General features: G+C 35.2%; 1 non-coding gene across 1 annotated transcript; it reads right to left on the reverse strand.

The window, feature by feature from the left end:
- Window positions 1-5,039: 5,039 nt before the first annotated feature.
- Window positions 5,040-5,142, reverse strand: LOC122737669. The gene has a single exon (XR_006354478.1). It is a non-coding gene; the product is annotated as a U6 spliceosomal RNA (small nuclear RNA).
- Window positions 5,143-6,451: the final 1,309 nt, after the last annotated feature.

The raw sequence follows: 6,451 nt of genomic DNA on the forward strand, positions 1-6,451 counted from the left end.
AGAAATTTATCCCCGAAGCCTCCACCAGTGTCTTCTGGAAATAAGCTCACAATCTGCTGAGTGGGTCTAGCAGTTGGATAGGGGGAGACTATAGGGGTCTCTGCTGGAGCTGAGGAGGAATTTGATTGTTCTATCCCAGCTTCTGGGAACCAGGAAGCAATCTTGTGTGGCAGGCCCAGGTTTGGGGAGAGGCACAGGGTAACCAGAGCCATAAATCAAGGAAAAAAAAAATTATTGCCTGATTGAATAGCAAGTAGGCTTGGGGTTATTTACAAACCAGGGCACAGGACAGGTGAGTGAGGATGTGCCACTCCTTTTATAATACCATCATGGACCCCTTGAAGCTTGCTACAGTGCAGCCTAGAAACAGTGCCCCACTTTAAGAAGGATTTAAAAGTCAAGAAATAGGGAGGGACGATGAGAAGAAAGAGAAAGTTGTGGACCTTAGAAAGATTCTTTAGTGACAAGGAAGATCAAGATGCACCCTCAGAAGAGGATAGCAACATCAGGGCTACTACATCCAAAGCTTCCAAGAAAAATAGGAATTTGTCTCAGGCCATAGAGGCACTCTAAATGGACATTGAAGATAAAGTAAGAGAGGTAGAGGAAAAAATGTGAGTGATGCCAGAAAGTTGTGAGAAAAAGTCAACAGCTTGAAAAACCTAATGTAAAAGCTCTCTGAAGAATAGAATTCCCTAGGAATTAGGATTGAACAAATGGATGCTAGTGACTTTATGAGAAACCAAGACACAATAAAACAAATCCAAATGAATTTAAAAAATAGGGGGTAATGTGAAATATATTCTTGGAAAAACAGCAGATCTGGAAAATAGATCCAGGAGGAATAATTTGAAAATTATTGGACTCCATGAAAACCATGATCAAAAAAAGAGCTTAGATATCACCTTCCAAGTGATTGTCAGGGAAAGAAGGTAAAATATACATTGAAAGAATACACCAAACACCTCCTGGAAGAGATCCCAAAATGAAAACTTCCAGGAATATTATAGCCAAATTCCAGAGCTCCCAGGTCAAGGAGAATTTATTGTAAGCAGCCAGAAAGAAACATTTTAAGTACTGCAAAGTCACAGACAGTATAACACAAGATCCAGCAGCTTGTACATTAAAGGATTGGAGGGCAAGGAAAATGATATTCTGAAAGGCAAAGGAATTGGGAATACAACCAAGAACCACTTACCCAGCAAAATAGAGTACAATCTTTCAGGGAAAAAAATGGGACTTCTATGAAAAATAGTACTTTCAGGTATTCTTAATGAAAAGATTTGAGCTGAATAGAAAATTTGACTTTCAAATACAACACCCTAAAGAAGCACAAAAATGTTAACAGGAAAAAGAAATCATGAGGGATGTTAAAAGCTTAAACTTTTTACATTCCTCCATGGGAAGATGATATGCCTAACTCATAAGAACTATCTCAGTATTAGGGTAGATGATAGAAATAAATTTAGACAGAGGACACAGATGGGAATTGGTTATGATGGGATGATATTTGTAAAGCATATATTTTTGATTTCTTCTTTTTTGGGGGGGAAGGAGGGCATCAGGGTTGGATGGCATGCCTGGGGTAGTGGAGTTTGTGACTGTCTTGTGTCTGAGGCTGGATTTGTGCTCAGGTCCTCCTGGGTCCAGGGTAGGTTCTTTGTCCACTGTGTCATCTAGTTGGCCCATGATGAGATCTTTATGGTAAAATTGAGGGGGGAGAGGATTGCGCCAGGGGAGGAGGAAGGGGAGAGCTAGAACTGGGTGAAATTTCACATGAAAGAAGAAGGAAAGGTCTTATGGAATAGGAAGAGAGATGGGGGGGAAAGTGGGACAGTGAATAAACCTTATCCTCATCAGAATTGGCTCACAGATCTTACTCTCATCAGAGTTGTCTCAAGGAGGTACTAACATACACACTCAATTGGGTGGAGCAAACTATATAACCCTCCAAGAAAGTAGGAGAGGAAGGGGATAATATGGGAGGGGGAAAGGAGGGAGGGCAGAATGGGGGAGGGGGTAGTAAGAAGCAAAATACTTTTGATGAGGGATAGGGTAAATGAAGGTAGAAAATAAAGTAACTATCATGGGGAGGGAATGGGATAGAGGGAAATAGTTAACAATAGTAACTGAAAAAAATTGAATCAGAGACAAGAGTAATATAAGATGATGATGATGGTGATTGATTGACAGATTGATAATGATTTGGGGAAGATGAGGATTGATTGATGAGGAGGACTGATTGATGAGGAGGATTGAATGATTTAGAAGAGGATTCATAGATGATGATGATAACAATGGTGACAACAATGACAAAAATTATGCTACTTACTTTGCTGGGCTATTATGAAGAAAATTCTTTGTCAGGTATAAGGCACTATATAAATACTATCTGTTACTGTTAATGCAATAATCAATGTCATGGGTTTTTTGTAAGGAAATCTCTCTTTAAAGCACTATGTAAATGTAGTTTACTATTAAAAAAAATGATGAGCAGGATGCCATCAGAAAGACCTGGAAGGCCCTGAATGAGCTGAATAAAATATGAAATGCACTGTATACAAAATAACAGCAATATTGTGAGATTATCTGCTGTGAATGACTTGGTTATTTTCACCAATTCAATGATCCAAGACAACCCCAAAGTTTTTTGAAAAATGAAATCTTTCTACAGAGAGAGAATTAATGGTATCTGAATACATATTGAAGCATAATGTTTTTTTTGTTATTGCAATTATCTGAAGTTTTCTTTTTGTTTTCTTTCAGAACTTTGCTAATGTGGAAATGTTTTGCATGATTGCTTATTTTTAGCTTATATTGAATAGCTTGAGTTCTTAAGGGGGCAGGGTGGGGAGGAAGGGAGAAAGAATATGGATCACAATTTTTAAAAATAATGTCAAAATTCATAATTTATATACAATTTGGGAAAATAATATTCTAAACATCATTATCATTATAAGCATCATAATAATAAAGAAAAGTAAGATCCCTGATTTCCTATGTAGCCACTCAGGTCTCCAAACCATTGCATTAATTACAGGCTTTCTTTAACTTAAGAGAATGTTCAAATACATTCACCTGTATCAAGAACCAGCCAAAACATATATTTTTAAAAATAAATAACCCTTTACAAGCTGAGTTTTGAAAACAAATGTCACTTATTTAATATACAAATATTTGCATAAATATACATTCTACATAATAGCAATTTAATTCTTATATATACATATATATATTCATATTTTGTAGATTCTAAACTTCATTTAATCTAGTCAAAATTGTCAGTTAAAACACATGCATTATGTGCTTAGGACAGGGAAATAGACTCCTTGCTATAAAAATTCCATCTAAGAAATGAATTATTATAGAAATATCTAATCCAAAAATCTTCTTAGGGAGTTGTCACTTCTTATGTAAAATAATTTCATGAGAAAATTTGATGAGAAAAAGGGAAAGATTTTTCCTCTCATTCTAATAATGGGGATAATGGTGCCCAAAGCCATCAATCAGAAAGGATTAGTGAAAAGTAGGTTGATATTTAAGGATGCATTTAGTATTTGAATAAAGCTTGAAAATGTATTTTTCTCTGTATGAGAAAATTGGCCCTTTTTAAAGGGAAGTCATTTTAAATGAGTACTGTACGTTCTAGTCAAAAACATAGAACAGTGTTGGTTATTGAATCCATGCTCTGAGTATGTAACAAATTCTTATAAGTACTTTTTTCATGAACAAAGCCATAGTTGAGGGCATCAACTACAGCCTTGCGAATTGTTGATACTATCTGAAATTGCAGTGTTGCAGATGACTGCACACAGTCAAAATTTACTGAATCTTACACACTAAAAATACACATTGAAAATATGATTACACTTGCTAAAAGAAATATGATCATCTACATTTAAATGTTTAATCTTGAATATGATTTGTAATTCATTTAAAGGGACATTATAAGTTATTAGAATGGAAAGTTCCATGATATAGTATGATAAAATAAAACCCATGTCCATAGAGCACTGTAAGCTGTCAAGCTATTTGTTAAATAACTGCATGGTTCAGTTGAGATATCTCCACATTTATGTAACCCTTTATATGGAAATAATCTTTCTTTGAAATATTTGCTTACATAGTAGAGTTACTAATCATACAGTTTTAATTTTTTCTTTGAAGTTAGTGTTCAATGTGATCTATTTTCACACTTTCACAAATATTTGAATATCGGGGCAGCTAGGTGGCGCAGGGGATAGAGCACCAGCCCAGGAGTCAGGAAGACCTGAGTTCAAATCTGGCCTTAGACACTTAACACCTACTAGCTGTGTGACCCTGGGTAAGTCACTTAACCCCAACTGCCTCACCAAAACACAAACAAACAAAATAAATATTTGAATATCTATGTTTACCTGTTCAACTTACATTTATGAATTCTCTCCCTATTCAGCATATGTGCTCCCTTCTTTTTCTATATTAATTTATTTCCAGATCTCTTCTATGCTATTTAGTGGTCTTAACATTATCACTAACATGCCAACTGTCAAAGATTATGACCCTTAACCTCATGTTGCTTGTTAATTCAACAACAGAGAACTATTCATGACTCTCAAGTCTTTTTCTAGAAGTTTCACACTTAGGAACCACAACAAGTTGTCTTTGAGTCCCACTCCTAAGTATTGATTCACTTGGGATGAAAAGATTCATTTTGACTAAATAACAAATCAACTCTCAGTTTACCTTGATAATTTATAATTATTTCAGTATGCAATAATACTGCTAACCTTATAAGTCAGATTGCCATAGTTTATAAAATAGTTTATAGATTTGTATTGGAGAAGACCTGGTAAAGCTATGCAATAATAGGGAAAGTATTTACTTTCTCAGGAATTTAGATGACTTTCTAAGACTATAAAATATGGATTTTCTACCAATATGCATCAATGGAAGAAATATTTTTTATTAACATGAATATCTAACAGATTAAATCACAGAACTTCAAAACCAAACCAAAACCACAACAAACAAGCAAAATTCTTTCTGCCTCACTGAGGCAAGATATGAAACACTTCACAATTTTGCATGCCATCCTTTCACAGGGGCTATGTTAATCTTCTCCATTTCATTCTAATTTTAGGATATGTGTTGCCAAAACAAATAGAGAAGTTTTGAATGTTATGCATAAATTCACTGATTTGGCAGGATATTCTCCAGGGAGATTCACATATATGATGAGGTTGACACACTCATTACCAAAGCTAGGTCAGTGTTTGGGAGGCTCCAAAGAAAAGTGGGAGAAGAGAGGTATTAGAGTGCCTACCAAGCTGAAGGTCTACAGAAGTATTATGCAGACTTCTTTGTTATATGCCTGTGATACTTAAACAATCTGCTATCACTATGCCAGGATATTGAATCTTTCCATTTCAATTAATTTATTTAGAGTCTAAATATCACTTGGAAAGATAAGGTAACAGACACTCAGGTCCTTTCTTGAGCCGAGCTGAACTTCCAAGCATTCAAATCCTACTTCAGAGTGTAACTTTGATAAACTGACCACATTGTTTGAATTGAATTCTAAACTTACATTTTTTTTCTTTACAGAGAGGTAAAAAAGTATTATACCCATAAGTAATTTTAGAGAAAAATCTTGCTTCTACATTAGTTTATTTCTTTTTAGTTGTGTATGTCACCTGTCTTTTCAATCACCAAACCTGTAAACCATTTAAAAAAGAAAATAAGTAACATGCTGAAATTTTCTTTCAATAGATCCTACCATCCCCACTGCCACCCTATACCTTTCCTTTTTCTCTGTTATTCTTCTTTAAAAATCTCTTTGTACTAATTATTTCTTTTCCCTACATGCCTCCTCTTCTATGTCTTCAGCATTGTGGCTTCTGGCTGATCGCTCTACTAAAACTCCTCATTCTAAAATGAACAATATGTTCTTAATTATCAATTTTGATGGATTTTTTTCAATACTCAATCTTCTTGATATCTAAGCAGCAGATGACACTATTTACCACACTCCTCCTGGACATTGTCCTCTCCTATCTTTTATTGTAATACCCCTTCTTGTTTCTCTTCTTCTCAGTCTAATTTCTCCTCAATCACCTTTTCAGGATCATTATTGATGTCATGCCCCCCCCCCCAAATAGGGTTGAAACCTCCAAGACATCATTTTGGATCCTAAACTTACACTTTCTTATTTTTTTTGCCTTGTCAACTATGGTGAATTTGAGTACTATCTCTATGCAAATTACTTGCCAATCTACATATTCAACATTAGTTCCTTTCCCAGTCTACATTTTTCATTGCAATCTACTTATTAGAGATTTAAAACTCAATGTCTGATACCTCAAACTCATCATGTCCAAAAGAGAATTAATTACTAACATTCAGGTCACAGTCTTGGGTGGCAGTCCCAGGTAGAGGAAGAGCACAAGCAACTGTAGCTTGTGGCCACAGT

This window comes from Dromiciops gliroides, chromosome 1 (assembly GCF_019393635.1).
Source record: "Dromiciops gliroides isolate mDroGli1 chromosome 1, mDroGli1.pri, whole genome shotgun sequence".
NCBI lineage: Eukaryota > Metazoa > Chordata > Mammalia > Microbiotheria > Microbiotheriidae > Dromiciops > Dromiciops gliroides.